This window comes from Bos javanicus, chromosome 14 (assembly GCF_032452875.1).
Source record: "Bos javanicus breed banteng chromosome 14, ARS-OSU_banteng_1.0, whole genome shotgun sequence".
In the NCBI taxonomy this organism is placed as follows: Eukaryota; Metazoa; Chordata; class Mammalia; order Artiodactyla; family Bovidae; genus Bos; species Bos javanicus.
Window position 1 is genome coordinate 55,641,663 of NC_083881.1, and position 20,478 is coordinate 55,662,140.

The 20,478-nt window shown below is 38.3% G+C and overlaps 1 long non-coding RNA gene across 1 annotated transcript in view; it reads right to left on the reverse strand.

Moving 5' to 3' along the window:
* Positions 1–507: 507 nt before the first annotated feature.
* The window catches only part of LOC133260621 (uncharacterized), a 305,372-nt gene continuing 285,401 nt past the window's right edge, over positions 508–20,478 (reverse strand). The window contains exon 4 of the long non-coding RNA XR_009740894.1: positions 508–1,352. This is a non-coding gene — a long non-coding RNA (uncharacterized LOC133260621). The remainder of the gene's footprint in view (positions 1,353–20,478) is intronic.

The following is a 20,478-nucleotide window of genomic DNA, read 5'->3' on the forward strand; positions in this document are numbered from 1 at the left end:
AAAATACCCACCCTACTTCAGTATGACCTCATCTTCTTAATTGTTGTGTCTGCAATGAGTCTATTTCCAAATAAGTTCACATTCTAAAGTATTGGGGGACTACACCCCCCTTTCTTGGGGGGTGGAGGAGCACAATTCAACCCATAACGGAGGACAAGGATTGTGTCTACTTCATCTTGTTTACATTTGTATCCTTAGCAGTTATCCCATTGCCAAGCATATAGAATATGTTCTATTAAAATTTTGATGCATAAATGAATGTATGAATAGGAAAATAAGTTTGTACTAAGAAATCACATTCCATTCTTGAATTAAAGAAATTCATGTAGAGAGGGTAGAAAATTCTAAGGCCCTTCAAACTTCACAGTTCTGTGATTCTTTAGTCTCAACACTGGTTTGGTTTCAGCTATTTAGAAAAGGTCTATGAATAGAAACTGTGGACCAATTACATATATGTAAATCCCAAATAGACAAGATGTATTTAAATACCAGAAAGGAAATCCTAATACATAAAATTGTATGTCTATTTGAATTTTTAGGGGGTTTCAGGGGTCTTTGCCCTGGGATCTTAAGTTGACTTGTATTTAGGCTAGTTAGGAGAGGACCAAAGAATCAATTTGAGTTGTAAGACTGACATCTTCTGGCTAGCACTGGAGAGTGCAGAAAGGTTGAAACAGGGAAAAAATGGAGTCATTCTAGGTTTAACTGTTAAACATTGGAGAGGAAAAAAATTAATATATATATATGGAAATAATAGAAAGATATTCACAAGTATACAAATGCATTTTTTTAAAGAGACAGACAGTGAGCATATAGCTCATAATATAGATTTTGTGGAGTTCACCAGAATTGATTTTGGTCTTAAAGAAGAAAGTGAGGGAAAAATATTACACAAATGAAGAGACTATTCAGGGGCCGAGCATGAGGAAATAGATTGAACACAAATATTCCTGGTGAAATACTAATGCTCTTGAGCTCTTATAGGAGATGTGGGAAAACTATGACAGTCTCTTTGTCAATTGGACTCGTTTTGCTGTGGTCCCGAGGCAGAGCTGTGGTTGGATATAAGAGGTCTTACTAAGAGTTCCCATTGTATTTTCTGCCATGTATGACTGGATCCCTTGCCCTGATTTCAGGAATACCATTGGGATAATTAGTCTTTCCTTTTTGAGACATATGTGTCCTTTATTACCGTCTAACTTATTCCCCAGTTTGTTCTTCTCCATCTCTCCACACTGTTTCATTTTTTCTTTCACGATGCTGCAGTGCAGAGTGCATTTCAGAGCACAGAGGGGTCCTGAGTGTCCCTGATACCTCCGTGCTAGCCACATCATTCCTTGTTTCTCTCGATTCTGAAAGGAGGACAGGAAGAGAGAGAGAGCATATGGAACTCATCAGTCATTTAAACTATTGAGAATTGTTCATAGGTTGGGGGTGAGAAATGGAGGGGTTACAAAGTGATCAGCATGATGGACTGGGTTTATATCCTTGGAGCAGTGGAGATGGATTCAAGTGAAATATTGGAAAGAATTAACAATTAATTGTCTAGTCATTATTGACATAAGTGCTTCTAAGGACATATGGGGCACTAGAAAAGTACATAATAGGGAGTTCTGATCTAATTTAAATGGAAAGAAATATTTTCTAGACATAGAACATTTAAGCTGATATAAAATGAGTAAGTGTACTTTAGCTAAAGGAAAGGCAGCATTAAAAACAAGAGACAAAAGCATGTATTAAAGCACTTATACAAGAATAGCAAACAACAAGAATCCTCTTATAGCTCTGTGTGCCAGGCACAAATTGATAATTTCATATATATTATGTGATTCTCATAACAACAAAAGTGTCAAGTGGGTACATTATTACATCCACATTATAGATGAGAAACTGAGTACTTTGTCTAAGATCACAGAGCTAGTAAAGGGCCAATTGAGAACTGAACATAGACGGTCCAGCTTAAGAATCTGGATGCATAAAGAATGGAGAAAGGTTGCAGTGGCTGGAACTTGAAGAAGGAGAAGTAAGAAGGGACCAGGTCCTGTTGGGCCTTATGGCTATGTTAAAAGAGTTCGGCTTTTATTCTAATAGTGGTTGAACACTATTGACAGATAACTAAGTGGGGATGTAGCGAGGTGGGTCTTGCTTTTTTCTAAAAGTCTGGCTGCATTATGGACAGAGAACTTGACTGGCTCCCTCTGAGATTAGCAGGAGAAAAATACCTTTCCTAATTGTCTCCATGTTTGTTATACTCTGCAAAAACAGCATTGTTATTTAATAGTCAACAGTATAGCATAAGAGAATACAGTGCACATATTGCTGACACAGGAAAGGTTATATAGTGTTTTTTGTTGCAGGGCTGCACCCCACAGGCCTACAAGGCCTGTACTTGCCTAGCTTCCAGACTGAAGAAAGAGGCTGGAGTTAGCTACAGAGACATCAGTGATTTAATGGGTGGGGGCGCTTATGTGTCTGAAGCAAGGTCCTGGAGCAACACCCCACTGTGTGCGGCACAGGGCAAGCAGGACATGGCGGCCGTCCTCTCTCTCTCCAGAGATTGCGGGTTATAGGAGGAATTGACATCAGGTGGGCTCATTAGCTACCAGGGAAACCATCAGAGGGGCATGCCCCTCCCCGCTCCTTTGATGAGAACAATCATCAGCTGGGGCCTGGGGGCAAATGCTTAGGAAGGTTAGTCAGGAGCATAGGGCATAGGTGAAGCAGGCACTGGTCCGGCCCAACTTGTACAGATAACAAGACAGCCATGTTGGGTGGCCTGACTATACATTTGTGCAAAAGATATTGAATATTAGATACGAAAGAAATGGAAAAAAATATGTCATCTGCACGCACATGCCTACAATGCACGTGTGCTGAGTTGCTTCAGATGTGTCCAATTCTTTGTGACTCTACGGACTGTATGTAGCCCGCCAGGCTCCTCTGTTCATGAATTCTCCAGGCAGGAATCCTGGAGTGGGTTGCCATGCCCTCCTCCATGGTATCTTCCCAACCCAGGGATTGAATCTGTGTCCTCTGTGTCTCCTACGTTGGCAGGCATGGTTTTTACCACTCGTGCCACCTGGGTTGCGCTCAGAGCACAATATTAACACTTATAATGTAATAACACATGATAGGGTCACACTTTGTTGTTGCTGTTCAGCTGCAGTTCAGCATCAGTCCTTCCAGTGAAAATTCAGGATTGATTTCCTTTAGGATTGACTGGTTTGATCTCTTTGTAGTCCAAGGGACTCTCAAGAGTCTTCTCCAACACCACAATTCAGAACATAAGATCTTTGGTGCTCAGCCTTCTTTGTGGTCCAACTCTCACATCCCTACATGACTACTGGAGAGACCATGGCTTTGACCAGACGGACCTTTGTCAGCAAAGTGATGTCCCTGCTTTTTAAGACGTTGTCTAGGTTTGTCATAGCTTTCTTTCCAAGAAGCAAGTGTCTTTTAATTTCATGGCTGCCAGTCATCGTCCGCAGTGATTTTGGTGCCCAAGAAAATAAAATCTGTCACTGCTTCTACTTTTCCCTCTTCTATTTGCCATGAAGTGGACTGGATGCCATGATTAGTTTTTTTAATGTTGAGTTTCTAGCCAGCTTTTTCATTCTCCTTTCACCCTCATCAAGAGGCTCTTCAGTTCCTCTTCACTTTCTGCCATTACAGTGGTGTCATATCTGAGGTTGTTGATATTTCTCCCAGCAATCTTGATTCTCCAGTTTGTGATTCATCCAACCTGGCATTTCGCATGATCTACTCTGCATAGAAGATAAACACTCAAGGTGACACTATACAGCCTTGTCATACTCCTTTCTCAGTTTTGAACCAGTCCATTGTTCCTTGTCTGGTTCTAGCTGTTGCTTTTTGACCCGCATACAAGTTTCTTAGGGGACGGGTAAAGTGGTCTTGTATTTCCGTCTCTTGAAGAGTTTTCCACAGTTTGTTGTGATCCACACAGTCAAAGGCTTTAGCATAGTCAATGAAGCAGAAGTAGATGTTTTTTCTGGAATCCCTTGTTTTCTCTATGATCCAAAGAATGTTGGCAGTTTGATCTCTGATTCCTCTACCTTTTCTAAACCTAGCTTGTACATCTGGACGTTCTTGTTCACGGACTACTGAAGCCTAACTTGAAGGATTTTGAGCATAACTTTACCAGCATACGAAATGAGCATAATTGTGTGGTAGTTTGAACATTCTTTGGCATTGCCATTTTTTGGGATTGGAATTAAAATTGACCTTTTCTAGTCCTATGGCTGCTGCTGAGTTTTCCAAATTTACTGACATACTACACAATACATAAAAGAAAAAATTTATTTGTGATTGTAGATAGTTTCCTGATAATTCCTCTATGCAAATGTAAGACAAACAATTTGAGATATGATTTGCAAGGAAAGATGGATGTCTCATATCCAAGGATTCAATGAACTTGATGATTTTGAACCTCATTTCCTCAATCTTGGAAGTTGATTGAATGTTACAAGTAACACTAGCCCACATACAAAGCTTTTTAAAAAAGTTTAGAAGCAGTAGAATCTCTGTAACAGTTCTTCAACTATCACTTAATTGAAGGTTTGGTTATGCAGTTATCCTAGCAGAAACACAAACTTCTTAAAAGTAGGTACCATGTCATATAACTTCTTTTCCATACTATCTGATTTAATACTTTGCCCTTGTACCTGAAAAAAAAAAAAGTGTAAATGAATGAATGAGTGGTGAATTAACAAATGAATAAAGAATGTTGTCAAGTGATTGAAGCTACTCTTTATTTTCTTTAGGTATGCTCATAGATTTCTATGGATATTCAGCAAACATAGCTTGAGGCTTGTTAGTCATCAGTTCACAGTGAATGCAAATCCATGCTATATTTATAATCTGTTTCACAGAGGACTAGAGAAGGTAAAAATACAAAACTCACTTTCTGCAGAAAGAGGTCTGAATGCTGTAGTACATAAAAGATGTGCAGGAATAGAGTTTGCTGAGTATTGAAAATCAGTAGGTAATTTCTAACAGGCAATTCCAAATTTTTTTGAAAGTTGGATTTCATTTGTCAAACATTTTATTAAGGTTAAATTTAGTCAAGAGGAACCCACTGTGTATAGCTGGAAGACCAATGAAAACCAAGAGGACTACAGACCTGGCATCTTATAAGTAGCCCTAACACCCAATCGAGTATCTTTAAAAGGATATATCCAGCAGCCTTTAGTTTCTTTTTGAAAATATCATTATGGAAAAACTTCTCTTTTATAATTATTTTGATAAAAAACCTATGTTTATTCTTCAGTGTTAAAAAAAATGAGCTGCTGCATTTTGCGTTTGTTTCTTTTTTATTTTTCTTTTCTGCTTCACAAATGGGAAGGTTTTCATTTTTTTAAATCATAGCTGTACAGATTTTTCAGCTTAAATTTTCTTGTAGCATCTAGAATGAAGTCTCATAAACAAGGTCACATATCACTAATAAAAAATGAGGATTATTTTGCTTACTGCTCAGAAGGCCTTAGTCTATAATTCTCTACATGAAATTCATTTAAAAAGTAACCCAGTAGTAGAAAAGTTCAGGAGGGGGTCAGGGGTGTGTCCAGTGAAGAGAGGAAGTGACAGGTGTCACCATGACTACACTCCACATGGACATATTTCTGGCCCTCCTTGTGCAGATTATGCAGTGATCTGGAACAACCTGAACTCTTAGCATAGGAATTCTCCACTTCCTGGAAACATGGAGCTACACTTGCCACCAACCACCTGCTCCCATGTTAAGTAGAATGAAAAGAAGTTGTGTGCTGTTAAGAGAGGAGAGAGCTGCTGATATGGCTTTTAAAAATATCAAATGTTTTTGTTTTTTGCTTTGTAGTCAGTGATGGTTAAATTTATGTGTCAAATTTGTTGCAGGAAGGGGAACCTGTTCCAGGGCCCGAAACTGGGCTCCTGTCTAACACTCAGAAATGAATTGTCCGAGGGGACACATCTGCTGACACAGCAAGAGATTTTATTGGGAAAGGGCACCCAGGTGGAGAGTAGTAGGGTAAGAGAACCCAGGAGAACAGCTCTGCCCTGTGGCTCACAGTCTCGAGTTTTATGCTGATGGGATTAGTTTCTGGGTGGTCTTTGACCAATCATTCTAATTCAAAGTCTTTCCTGGTGGCACACGCATCGCTCAGCCAAGATGGATGCTAGCAAGAGGGATTCTGGGAAGTGGACGGACACGCAGTGTCTCCTTTTGACCTTTCCCAAACTCTGATAATCATGGCTCTAGGTGAGTGATCACACCTAGAGCCAGACATCCTGGAATGTAAAGTCAAGTGGGCTTAGGAAACATCACTATGAACAAAGCTAGTGGAGGTGATGGAATTCCAGTTGAGCTATTTCAAATCCTAAAAGATGATGCTGTGAAAGTGCTTCACTCAATATAGCAGCAAATTTGGAAAACTCAGCAGTGCCCACAGGACTGGAAAAGGTCAGTTTTCATTCCAATTTCAAAGAAAGGCAATGCTAAAGAATGCTCAAACTACAACACAATTGCACCCATCTCACAAGCTAGTAAAGTAACGCTCAAAATTGTCCAAGTGAGGCTTAAACAGTATATCAAGAGTGAACTTTCAGATGTTCAGGCTGGATTTAGAAAAGGCAGAGGAACAAGAGATCAAATTGCCAACATCTGCTGGGTCATCAAAAAAGCAAGACAGTTCCAGAAAAACATCTATTTCTGCTTTATTGACTATGCCAAAATCTTTGACTGTGTGGATCACAATAAACTGTGGAAAATTATTCAAGAGATGGCAATACCAGACCACCTTACCTGACTCCAGAGAAATCTGTATGCAGGTCAAGAAGCAACAGTTAGAACCAGACATGAAACAACAGACTGGTTCCAAATTGGGAAAGGAGTACGTCAAGGCTGTATATTATCACCCTGCTTGCTTAACTTATATGAAGAGTTCAGTTCAACTGAGTTCAGTTCAGTTGTTCAGTCATGTCCGACTCTTTGTGACCCCATGGACTGGAGAATACCATGCCTCCCTGTCCATCACCAACTCCTGGAGTCTACTCAAACTCATGTCCATTGAGTAGGTGATGCCATCCAACCATCTCATCCTCTTGTTATCCCCATCTTATTCCACCTTCAATCTTTCCCAGCATCGAGGTCTTTTCCACTGAGTCAGTTCTTCACATCAGGTGGCCAAAGTACTGGAGTTTCAGCTTCAGCATCAGTCCTTTCAATGAATATTCAGGGCTGATTTCCTCTAGGATGGAATGGTTGGATCTCTTTGCTGTCCAAGGGACCCTCGAGAGTCTTCTCCAACACCACAGTTCAAAAGCATCAATTCTTCAGTGCTCAGCTTTCTTTATAGTCCAACTGTCACATCCATACATGACTACAGGAAAAACCATAGCCTTGACTGGACAGACCTTTGTTGGCAATGTCTCTGCTTTTTAATATACTATCTAGGTTGGTCATAACTTTTCTTCCAAGGAGCAAGCATCTTTTAATTTCATGGCTGCAGTCATCATCTGTAATGATTTTGGAGCCCCCCAAAATGCTTAGTTTTCTGAATGTTGAGCTTTAAGTCAACTTTTTTGCTCTCCTCTTTCACTTTCATCAAGAGGCTCTTTAGTTCCTCTTTGCTTTCTGCTGTAAGAGTGGTGTCATCTGCATATCTGTGGTTATTGATATTTCTCCTGGCAATCTTGATTCCAGCTTGTGCTTCCTCCAGCCCAGCGTTTCTTATTATGTACTCTGTATATAAGTTAAATAAGCAGGGTGACAATATACAGCCTTGATGTACTCCTTTTCCTATTTGGAACCAGTCTGTTGTTCCATGTCCAGTTCTAACTGTTGCTTCCTGACCTGCATACAGGTTTCTCAAGAAGCAGCTTAGGTGGTCTGGTATTCCCATCTCTTTCAGAATTTTTCACAGTGATCCACACAGTCAAAGGCTTTGGCATAGTCAGTAAAGCAGAAATAGATGACCAATCTAATCACATGGACCACAGCCTTGTCTAACTCAATGAAACTATGAGCTGTGTTGTGTAGGGCCATCCAAGACAGATGGATCATTGTGGAGAGTTCTGACAAAATGTGGTCCACTGGAGAAAGGAATATGCAGAGTATATCATGTGAAATGCTAGGATGGATGAATCACAAGCTGGAATCAAGATTGCTGGGAGAAATATCAATAACCTCAGATACACAGATGACACCACCTTTATAGCAGAAAGTGAAGAAGAACTAAAGAAACTCTTGATGAAAGTAAAAGAGGAGAGTGAAAAAGCTGGCTTAAAACTCAACGTTCAAAAAACTAAGATCAAGGCATCTGGTCCTGTCACTTCATGGCAAATGGATGGGGAAACAATGGAAACAGTGAGAGAATTTATTTTATTTTTTTGGGGAGGGGGCTCCAAAATCACGGCAGATGGTGACTGCAGCTGTGAAATTAAAAGACTCTTGGTCCTTGTAAGAAAAGCCATGACCAACCTAGACAGCATATTAAAAAGCAGAGACATTATTTTGCCGACAAATGTCTGCCTAGTCAAAGCTATGGTTTTTCCAGTAGTCATATATGGATGTGGGAGTTGGACTATAAAGAAAGCTGAGCACCAAACAATTGATGCTTTTGAACTGTGGTGTTGGCAAAGACTCTTGAGAGTCCCTTGGACTGTGAGGAGATCAAACCAGTCAATACTAAAGGAAATCAGCCCTGAATATTGATTGAAAGGACTGATGCTGAAGCTGAAACTCCAATACTTTGGCCGCCTGATGTGAAGAGCTGCGTCACTGGAAAAGACCCTGATATTTGGAAAGATTTAAGACAGGAGGATAAGGGGATGACAGAGGATGAGATGTTTGGATGGCATCACCGACTCGATGGACATGAGTTTGAATAAGCTCTGGGAGTTGGTGATGGACAGGGAAGGCTGGTGTGCTGCAGTCCATGGGGTTGCAAAGAGTTGGACATGAGTGAGCGACTGAACTGGTACTTGGTCTTTAAATTACACATGAACCCTAAAAAAAAAAACAGGAATCACAATCCACTTTTATTAGATGAAGCTCAGGCTCAGTGGATATGGGTTAGCCATCAAACACTATTTTGGTTTGCTTCTAAAGACCATGATTTTTCTCTCTACAAAAGGAGATCTATGGAGCTCTGGGATGATTCTCTTCCCCCATGAAACTATATGCTCATTCAGGACAAGGATTTAGCTTAAGTCTTTTTGCTTATGATTGTATCCCCAGTGCCTACAACACTGTCTAGGTTGTTAATTTTTTTCTCACTATTTGAATGATGATGAGAACAAGATGATGAATATTCCTTAGAAAAAAGAAAAGTATCTCTAGCTGGATTGAAAATCATGATAAAATTTCTGATTTGTGATTGCCTCTATAGATCTACTCTCCACTTGACCGTTTGGAGGTTGGTCTGGGAGGACTGCATCAAGGATCTCCCTTGCCTTCCTGTTTGGGTTTGTGTCAGCCAATAGGAGGCTCTGGCAGGATATCAGCAGCTGATGGGAAGAGAAGCCAGAGTAATAACTGTACTGGCTTCCTCCTTTGAGGGCATCTTTATTTGGCTGCATCTTTCCAACTTGGATCATGGCTCCTATAAGGGAATCCACTATGTCCCAAATTCCAGCAACTGCTTCTTCCCCCATCTCCTTAGGCCTGGGGGTGGCAGTAGCTCCCCAGTGTTGTCATTCCTTGTTTGCTTTTTATTCCACTTTCATATTTATAAATAGCTATTTTATTAAACCCTTCAATTTCCTATTTGAGCATGGCATCTATTCTATCCCAGGAATCTGAACTATTTATTAAAGTTCATTTATCCACTAACATGGCTTCCTAGGTGGTGCTAGTGGTAAAGAACTTGCCTGCCAATGCAGGAGACCTAAGAGATATTGGTTTGATCCCTGGGTTGGAAACATCTCCTGGAGGAAATTTACTGGAGAATTCCATGGACAGAAGAGCCTGGCAGGCTACAGTTCATATGGTTGCAAAGAGTCAGACATAACCAAAGTGACTTAACATGTACACCCATCCACTTATATATTTATTGAAGTCAAATTATATATGTGTTATATGTGTTCTTGGGGGGAAGTGGTTCTCAGAAAGCTAACTTATTTCTTCTAGTTAGACAATATTGTTTCCCCTTCTCCTACATGTCACTATCCAGGTAAACAAATATGGGTAGTTTGAATCTCTTTGTTTTTTTTTTTTTTGTTTGTTTTGTGCTCAGCTGTGTATAGTTTTTTTACATGCTATGTAACACTGGGTGGAAGACAGTCTCCTTCCTCTAAAAGCCAGTTTTTTCATACTCTTGGAAATCTGGTATATATTTTACAGCACATAATTTGGACAGGTCACATTTCAAGTGTTTGAAATCATGTTGACTAGAGGCTGCTGAATTGGATTGTGTAGCTCAGCAGCCTTGACAGAGCATTCTCTGTCATCTGTTTTGTCCAAAATTCTGCCCTTACTGTCTTTATCTGTTTACATACTCCCTGCCTCAGAGAGGCAAAGAATTAGCTATATTGATGATTCCAAATATTACATCTTTATCTAGAATGTTTATGGGTACTATATAGTAAATATAACTCAAAGTAGTCTTCCATTGTACCCAAGAAAGTGGCTTCTACAATCTACAGATTTAACTCAAGCCTTACCCATGACATTTTTCACAGAATTAGGCAAAATAATCTTAAAATTTATATGGAACCACAAAAGACCCAGAATTGCAAAGGGAATTCTGAGGGAAAAGAGCAAAGCTAGAGACATAAACTTCCCAGACTTCAGACAATTCTACAAAGCTACAGTAACCAAAACAGTACGATATTGGCACAAAAACAGGCATATGGAACAATGGACGAGAATAGAGAACCCAGAAACAAACCCCACACACCCATAGCCAGTGAATCTTGGACAAAGGAGGTAAGAATATACAAAGGAGAAAAGACAGTTTCTTCAATTAGTGATCTTGGGAAAATTGGCTAGCTACATGTAAAAGAGTGAAATTAGAACATCTCTAACTCTGTATACAAAAATAAACTCAAAATATGTTAAAGACCTAAATATAAGACCAGATGCTATAAAACTCCTAGAGGAAAACACAGGAAGAACATTCTGATACAAATCACAGTGATATTTTGGCTCTATCTCCTAGAGTAATGGAAATAAAAGCAAAAATAAACAAATGGGACCTAATCAAACTTAAAAGCTTTTGCACAGCAAAGGAAACCATAAACAAAGTGAAAATACAACCTACAGAATGAGAGAAAATATTTTCAAATGATGTGATTGACAAGGGATTAATTTCTAAAACATAGAAACAGCTTATATAGCTCAGTATTAAAAAATAAATAACCTAATCAAAGAATGAACAGAAGACTTACATAGATTTTTCTCCAAAGAAGACATACAGATGGCAAACTGGCACATGAAAAGATGCTTAATGTTGCTAATTATTACAGAAATGCAAATCAAATCTATAGTGAGGCATCGCTTCACTCTGGTCAGAATGCCCATCATCAAAAAGTCTACAAACAGCAAATGCTGGAAGGGTGTGGAGAAAAGAAAAAAAAAAAACATTTCTACACTGTTGGTGGGAATGTAAATTAGCACAGCCACTATGGAGAACAGTATGGAGGTTCCTTAAAAAACTAAAAATGGAGTTACCATATTATCCAACAATCCTATTCCTGGGCATGTATCTGAAAAAGATATATTTTATAAACTTTAATTTTAAAAGATACATGTACTCCAATGTTCCTAGCAGCAATATTTACAATAGCCAAGACATGGAAGCAACCTAAATATCCATTGACAGATGAATGGATAAAGAAGATGTGGTGTTATATGGACTATGGAATATTACTCAACCAGAAAAATGAAATAATGCCATTTGCGGCAACATGGATAGACCCAGAGATTATAATACTAAATTAAGTCATACAGTGACGGACAAATATCATATGATATCACTTATTTGTGGATCAAGTAAGTTCACTTGTATCACTTTTTAGATGATTACAAAACAGAAATAAGGTCAGAGACATAGGAAACAAGCTTATGGTCACCAAAAGAGAAGGCATTAAAAGAAAGAAAAAAAGAAAGTGGCTTCTTATTCACTTTATCATCTCTAGTATTGACATAGTATCCAGTCACCAAGGCTTAAGAGTTTAGATTCTGCCATATCCACCTCGTATTCAACCAATTGTTTCCTTATCCTATGACTGTGTTTCTAGAATAAAATCCTCCTTGTACAAGTGACCCTTGAACAACCTGAGTTTGAACTGCACAAGTCCAGTTATAAGTAAGCATTTTCAATAGCAAATATTATAGTACCACAAGACACCATTTGTGGATTGTTGAATCTGAGGATGTAGAGAAATTGAAGATGGAGGGCCAACTCTAAACTATATTCGAATTGACCCTGTAGTTGTCTAAGGGTCAATGGTATTTCTATTTTGGACCCTTTGAGGATGGTGCTATTTAATACATTTGGTTTTTTAAGGTACACTCCTGATCTACTTATACATTCTTAATAATATTCTAAGGATTTATATTTCTTACTAAAGGAAAATAGAAATGTTTTAGTTTGGAATTCAAGGTGCTTTACAATATTGTTTCTATATCTCCATTCTTACCTCCTAGTACTTTCTTGTGTGTGACCTGTGTGAACCTGTGAAAACAAAGTCATGTTGCCTGAACATTCTTTGCAGTTTTTCTTCCTTTATGTCTTTTTACTATTTAATTCTCTACTTAGAATCCTTTGCTACTTGGCTCACGCTTGCCCACTCTGCTAGGCCTAGTACAAAAGACACTCTTGTATCAACTGTCAATATACTCTTTGTCTTTTCTCTTAGAAGAAAATACTGAATGTGTTCTCTCCCTCCTTGGGATATACAATTGACCTTATTTTACCTCTCTTATAGTGCTGGCTGACTTTTGCCTTGCAATGTATTTATTGTAGTATATTACTCCTTCATTTCTTCTAGTTTGGAAGTTTCTTTGAGGGTTATGTTACACATGGCAAACCATGGAGAAGAGATGGTTCAGACTGAGGGTTTTGGAGAGCAAAAGGGTCCAAGTTGGCACCTTGAAATACAACATTTGAGGATTAGGTGAAGAATAGGAGTCAAGAATTCTTAGTTATGTAATAAATAATTACCTTCCTTCTGCAAGCCTCTTCAAATCTAAGCACATTTGGCATTCCTCCACTGTGCTCATTAGTTTAATTAAATCACTTTTAGTTTTTTGTTTAATTGTTAGATATTAGAACAAGAAGGTCTAATATAGCTTTCCCTTGCTGTGGCAGATACATACTGCTAGATAATATGTTTTAATTACTTTTATCATTTGGGAGAGGCAGCTGGTCAGAGCAATCAGCAGTGTGGCACAAAGACCCTGGGTCTGGGAATTTGGGTTAATTCAGCTCTTCTACTTACTAACTGGATGACATGGGAAAAATTGTTAAACTCCTATGAAATGGCATCCTGTTTATCAAATGAGAGTAAATACATTTGCTTTTATGAGAAGTATGTGGAACAGAGAATATATAGAACATGACCACAGTGGGGCCATAATTATTAATAGCTTGACCAGAGCCAGAATGTGGCCAATTCAGATCTATTCATCTCTGCTTCTCCTGTACCTGGCATTTAGAAGGTACCCAGAGCTGCCAAATCAATAAAGGAATAAAGTGAGGGAAACTCTCAGATCTTCTTGGAGAAAGAGGGATTTGAAATGCCTTCTCACAAGGCAACTTCTTGGAGGTGGTGCCTTCATAGGAGTAGGGGAACTTGATGATAACAATATAGTGATAAATAAGGGAACAAGGGGAAAAAGAAGAAAGTATGGAAAGTGGAAGGAGATGGGAAAAGGTCAGAGAGGGGAAGTATGGCATATTCAATATTTCTAAGCTGGGAAAACTGTGTTGAAGTGTGTGTGTGTGTGTGTGTGTGTTTGTATGTGTGCATACAAGCATCTTGGTTATGTGCACAAGAGAAGTATCAATGCACTGCTACTTACCAAGGAGTCCTCTTCCTTTCATTTTACATCTGTCTGTAAGGTGTGCATGGTTAGACTGGCGCACACAAACAAGCCAAGGTTATCCCCTAGAATTGTACACTGAGGCAAACCAAGTAAAATTAGAGTGGGTTTCTGGAGTTCTTTCTAGAAACTAGTTTATTTTTAAAAAAACCCTCTTGATAACGATGATTGTTTCATTCTTTTGTGTTATGTTTTCAAATTAATTTTTAATGGGTCTATTACTTGCTATATGAAATATATTTTAAAACTGATAAAGTGAATTTTGCTATATTCCTGGCAAATATTTCTGGTAGTAAAGGGAGGTATTTGGTAGGGGCAGACTTTGAATCTACTGATAAATTAGAAAGTGATAAAGGAAGAATGCAATTTATTTTGTAGCCAAAGGCCAATGAAACACTTTTGCAAATCAGTTGTTAAATAAATGATTCTTTTAAAAATAAAACTCTAGAAATACAACATTTGGTCTGTGCACAATGTGTAATCTTTTCAGGACATCTTTATACAATCTTGTTTTTAAGGCTTCTTAGAAGGAAAAATATATTTAGTTGAAAAGATAAGTACTTTTTAAACTACAGTGTTTAGGATGTATAATTTAACTTAAACAGAAAATGTTTAAATGCATCTAATGATATCTTTTAACAATTGTACATTTGCAATATAATTATCCTTCCTATTTGTATAAGATAAAAGAAAATGAAATTCAATATTAAATTCTTTAAGGAATACAGTTAGAGTGGGAGGTCATGATGTTAAATTCTAATAATAAGTAAACCATAAAATTCTGTACATTTACCAAATACAGAATGTAATTAAATTTATACCTGTATGTGTAGTTAATGGAAATTTATTTTTAGCTTGAGAAATGAAATATGCAAATAGAATAGAGTCCCTGAACTCTTACTTTACTTGAATAAATCTTCCTGAAAAATGTAATCCAAATGGAGAAGAAATATCAAAAACAAAAAGAAACAAAAATACAGAGGAAAATCAGATGACATTCAATCAATAAGAGTGGTTAAATGGGGAAAAACAAAAATTTCACATGTATTGAATACCAACTGGGAGCTGATACTGTGATGACTGTTTTGCATATGCTGTTATATTTAACCTTCAGAACAATCCACTGAAGTAAGTATTGTAAACATTTACAGAGAAGATCATATAGCTGGTATGTAACACTTGTGGGATTCAAACTGGAATATCTCACTCTAAAGCCTGGAAGTGTTATATAGACTTAGAGATGCATGAGGTGATTAAAATTATGTGAAGAATATTTTGAGGATGGGATGAAATTATATGAAGAATACTTTGAGGAGTTACAAAAATTTTCCGAGTCATATTCTGAGCAAGGGACATATTTTGCTATTAGTTTCTGATAGCCCTATAACAACTCCAATTACATGTGTAATTATATTTATGTATCTTAATTAACACATTTGTTCATGCTATGGTCAGTGCTTACAGAATGCACACTGTGTTTGACACTGTATTAGTAACCAGCAGCATCAAATGTCATCTGGTTTTCCTCTGTATTTTTGTTTCTTTTTGTTTTTGATATTTCTTCTCAGCATCAGAGAACCCTCAGGGAACATAAGTTTTGTAGGGGAAACAAACAAGAGCAGATTTTGGTAATTAGTAGCTAGAACCACACAAAATTGCCGTATTGGTTGAATATTGGAATTTCACGTGGCTCAACCTAAAAATCAAAATATTTAAGTGCGTTTTGAAAATGTGTCTACAGACATTCAGGGCATGTATTTCTATTAATGGTACACTCTCATACATATTCTCTTTGGGATCAGGTATGCACTGGTATCCACAGAGAGCAGTTAGTGTTTGGAGGATTTTATGTATCACAATAAATCTGATCAACTTCTTATGAATTACCCAACCTTTGGTTTAGCTTTCTACTAAACTCTCAGGAGATATTTGGCAACATCTGAAGACATTTTTTTTTGGGGGGGGGGTGTTGGGGGAGGTTCCCTGGTGGCTCAGATGGTAAAGAATCTGCCTGCAATTCAAGAGACCTGGGTTTGATCCCTGGATTGGGAAAATCCCCCAGAGAAGGGAATGGCAACCCACTCCAGGATTCTTGCCTAGAGAATTTCTGGACAGAGGAGCCTAGCAGGCTTGATATTTTGGCTGTAACAACTAGGTAAGTAGTGCTGAGTACATCCCTAAGTAGAGACCAGGGATGCTGTTAAACATTCTAAAATGTCCAGGATGCTCAGTTCCCAGGGACTGAAAACACGCCTCCTGAACTGGAAGGCAAGATTTTCAATCACTGGACCACCAGGGAAATCCCGAAACAAATTTATTTTGAAAGAAAGCGTCAAAAGGTTGGTGGGGGAGGGATAAATTAGGAGGCTGGGATTAATATATACACACTGCTATAAAGGAAATAGATAATCAACAAGGACCTACTGTATAACACAAAGAATGCTACTCAATATTCTGTAATAACTTATATGGGAAAAGCATCTGAAAAAGAATGGATATGTGTATTGTCTTTGTGTTAGTTGCCCAGTTGTGTCTGACTTTGTGTGACCATGTGTGTTTGGTGTTTGCCCATGTGTGACCACATGAACTCAAGCCCACCAGGCTCCTCTGTCCATGGAATTTTCCAGGCAAGAATACTGGAGTGGGATGTCATTCCCTTCTCCAGGGGATCTTCCAGACCCAGGGACTGAACCTAGGTCTCCTGCATTGCAGGAAGATTCTTTGCTGTCTGAGCCAGCAGGGAAGCCTGAATATATGTAAATGTGTAACTAAATTGCTTTGCTGTAGACCTGAAACTAATACAACATTTTTAATCAAGTTTACTCAAATATAAAGTTTTTTTTTAAAGTGGAAAAAAAAATGTCTAGGATAGCCACTCCCCTTGCCATGCCTCACATACACACAAGAGTTATCCAGCAAAAAACAGCAATAGAATTTCTTGAGAAATTCTGCTCTGAACACAAGGAAGAACAGGGCAAAGGTAATTGGGAAAAAACTGTAGAATTATGTTTTTCAAATCTTGAAGATTAGCTTTCCCAAAACATTCACTGGAGATGGGTTAGATACTCAAAACTTAATGATGAAAAATATGGACAGGAATAAAAGTTGTAATGAACCTTAAGAAAAAAAGCTCTAAGTTAACTAGCAAAGAATAATACAAATGACACACTAAACAAATTTATTATCAATGACTTCTCACAAATCACAAGTTAATGATAATGGATTCAGTAAGTAATTCCTATTCATCCTTCCTTGCTCACTGGATAACCCATCTCTGAGATTTCCATCAGATGATTATAAACTGATTCTCCTTTCTATAAATAATATGTACACTGAAGTATTTTATCTGCTGTATCTGGTCTCCTGTTTTTATGGTTGTTGTTGGGAAGGCCTTGGATACGCAAAGGATTAATCAGTTATTGCAAACTGTTATTGATTTATGCCAGCTCTTACTTATATTTTATTTTCAATATTTGTCTCCATCTCCCATCTTAACCATTCTTTCTTTAACACTTAGGTCAACTTTAATACACAAGTATCGAAAACAATATATAGTATTTTTATATGTTTTTAACTTATAGAAATTGAATTGTATTATACTTCTCATTCTGCTGCTTCACCTTTAGAATCAGAGTTATGTTTTAGATATCTAGTTTTAGTGATGTGTAGAATTCATTCATTCTCTTGGCTGCTGGCTGCATTTCTGACATTTTATCTCCCCTTTGCCCAATTTAGGGCCACATTGCTAATGTGGAAACAACGCAGGGATGCAGAGTCTTGCCCCTGTCTCTTTCTGCGTCTGTGTAAAAGATTCTTTGGAGTAGATTGCCAAGAATGTAGTAGCTATTTCATTTAATGCTGCCAGAATAGCTGCATTTTTACACTTTCAGCAATGCAAGAAGGTTCTCATTTGCTTTGACATTTCTTTAATTGTTCACTTTCCCACAATCTAAATAGCCACTTTACACCTTTTTTCTCTCCTCAAATTTCCAACTTCCTGCCTTCTGGAGGAAGTGAGGGAGCAAGCTGCAAAACCCTACCTGTGAGCTGAGAACATGCACTGGAGCTAAAGTGGCTGGGGTGGAGTGGGAGAGCCGGACAGTGACAGGTAATGAGGTCACAGAGGTATCGGGAACCACAGCCTCTGGGGCCCCATGGGTCAGTATAGCAGATGCTCTGCGGCCTGCTCTCAGCCTCCTTAACAGGCACACGCACTGCTATGAGGGCTCAGCTGACAGGAGCCAAATGTGGTGGGAGGTCGACCCCCTTGCACACAGAAAATGGACAATGTGTTGATAGATATGAATATTTCCAAAGCTGATCTCCTTGCCTTAGAGGGACTCACTCTGTGATCCATTTGGGCACCAGAGTTCTGTGGCTTTGGCTCCAGCCAAGGTGGCATTTGCCTGAGATTATATCCTTTCTCAACTCTTTCTCTTTCTCCATTCTGCTTCACTCTCATCCAGGCTGCACCAGGAATTACACCTTCACCACATCACTTTTACAGGGATCTTCATCTCAGGCTCTGCCTTTAGAGAACCCAAACCATTGACAAGTCAGTCCCTGTAAGGACTTTGGCTTTTAGTCTGTTAGTGAAATGGGAGCCATTGCAGTGTTTGAGAAGTGACCTCTTCTGGCTTGTATTTAGAAGCACTCTTTTCTCACTAGTATTGAGATGAGACTATGAGACAGAAAAGGGGGGAAAGCAGAGTAAAGGAGGCTTTTACAGCAACTCATGTAAGAGATGATGGTGGCTTGGTGGTAATAAAGGCAGTGAGAGGCAACTGGTGGATAATCTGGGGATAATCTGTAGCAATATCACATAGAATATTGTGTAAAATACGGATATTAACTGTATAGCATAATAATGCACTCAGAGGACCAGTTGATTAAGTGGTCTGTTTTCTGAAGAACAGTCTTTGAACTTCATTCTCCATAGAAATTGTACTTAATTAGCCATCTGTTTGATTCAGATTCACTGTCTCTTCACTATAAAGTTATGGCAGCTTTAAAAAGAGTTACATTGGGATCAATTTCCTTTTATTGAGATCAGCTACAAAATACTTGTCAATTTTAAAAGCCCGTACTAAGTAATCTAAAGACCCAGTCACAGATCACTGAGGGGAAATATCTTGCCAATGAGTCTATCTAAACCACTGATGTTTCCTACACTTGTTTGGAAATAGATTTGCACCTCAGTGGGTATTTTACTTTCCATGCGCTTTATCCCCCCAAAATTTTTTTACTTTTTTATTTTACTTTCCATGCGCTTTATCCCCCAAATATTTCCCTAAAGAGTTATTCTCTGCTCTTGTCCAGACCCCATGGCTTCCCTATAGATCTAGTTTGACATGAAGGTTCTTGAGTCAGATAACCTTCAGCCACAAACAATGGGAGAACTGTGTGGGTTTAGATTCGATCAAAGAGAATACTAGTAACCTGAGTGTTTAATTTCCTGCATTGTATAGCTGGTGGCTCAGATGGTAAAGAATCTGCCTTCAATGTAGGAGACCTGGGTTTGATCCCTGGGTTGGGAAGATCCCCTGGAGGAGGGCATAGCAACCCACTCTAGCATTCTTGCCTGGAGAATCCCCATGGACAGAGGAGCCTGGTGGGCTACAGCCATGGGGTCGCAAAGAGTCAGACATGACTGAATGACTAAGCACAGCACATAGAGAAGAAAGTTAGGCACAAATCCTTCCTGCATCTATAAACAGAGAATTTCTGTTATTCTGCCAAGGCCTAAGGTAGACAATAAGTCACTTCTCAACTAGTAAGACCATTCTCATTTTTAGTTTGATTTCTTCCTTGACTCTGCATTCAACATTTCACTACCCTACTGAATGTGAGAAATCAAGATTTAGGATGAATTTTTATCCTTCTAAAAGTATAACAACTTATTAATAACATCAGATCCCCATCTGTCTTTTAAAGGGAGTAAAGAAACAGAGTTAACTCAAACAATATCACATAAGGGAAAGGAATATATATTTTTCTTGCTAACATGTTTCCAGGTAAGTTGAGAAGATGAAACCTTTGCAACTGAACTCTCAGAAACTTTCATTTCCTTAGGATTATACACCTTCTATTTTTCAACCTGTTTCACCAAAATAATCAAACTTAAGTTCTAAGAAAGAATCTCATATTGGCATATTTAAATTTTGTTATTTTCACAGAATTAGTGCAATTTAATTTCAGTAACTGAATTGCCATTGCTAGGTCAATAAAGTATGTTTGCTATTCAAATAATAAATTTTAGTGTATAGCCTTAGAATTCTACTGAGATCTCTGGAGGAACTATTAATCAAATATAAAAATGCAATGAATGCTACATTTCAAATCCGTATCTTGTTTATTAAGTGTGTACATAATAATCAACACTTCATGACTTACAAGTAGGCACCTAATAAATATTTTTAAAATGGTGATACATG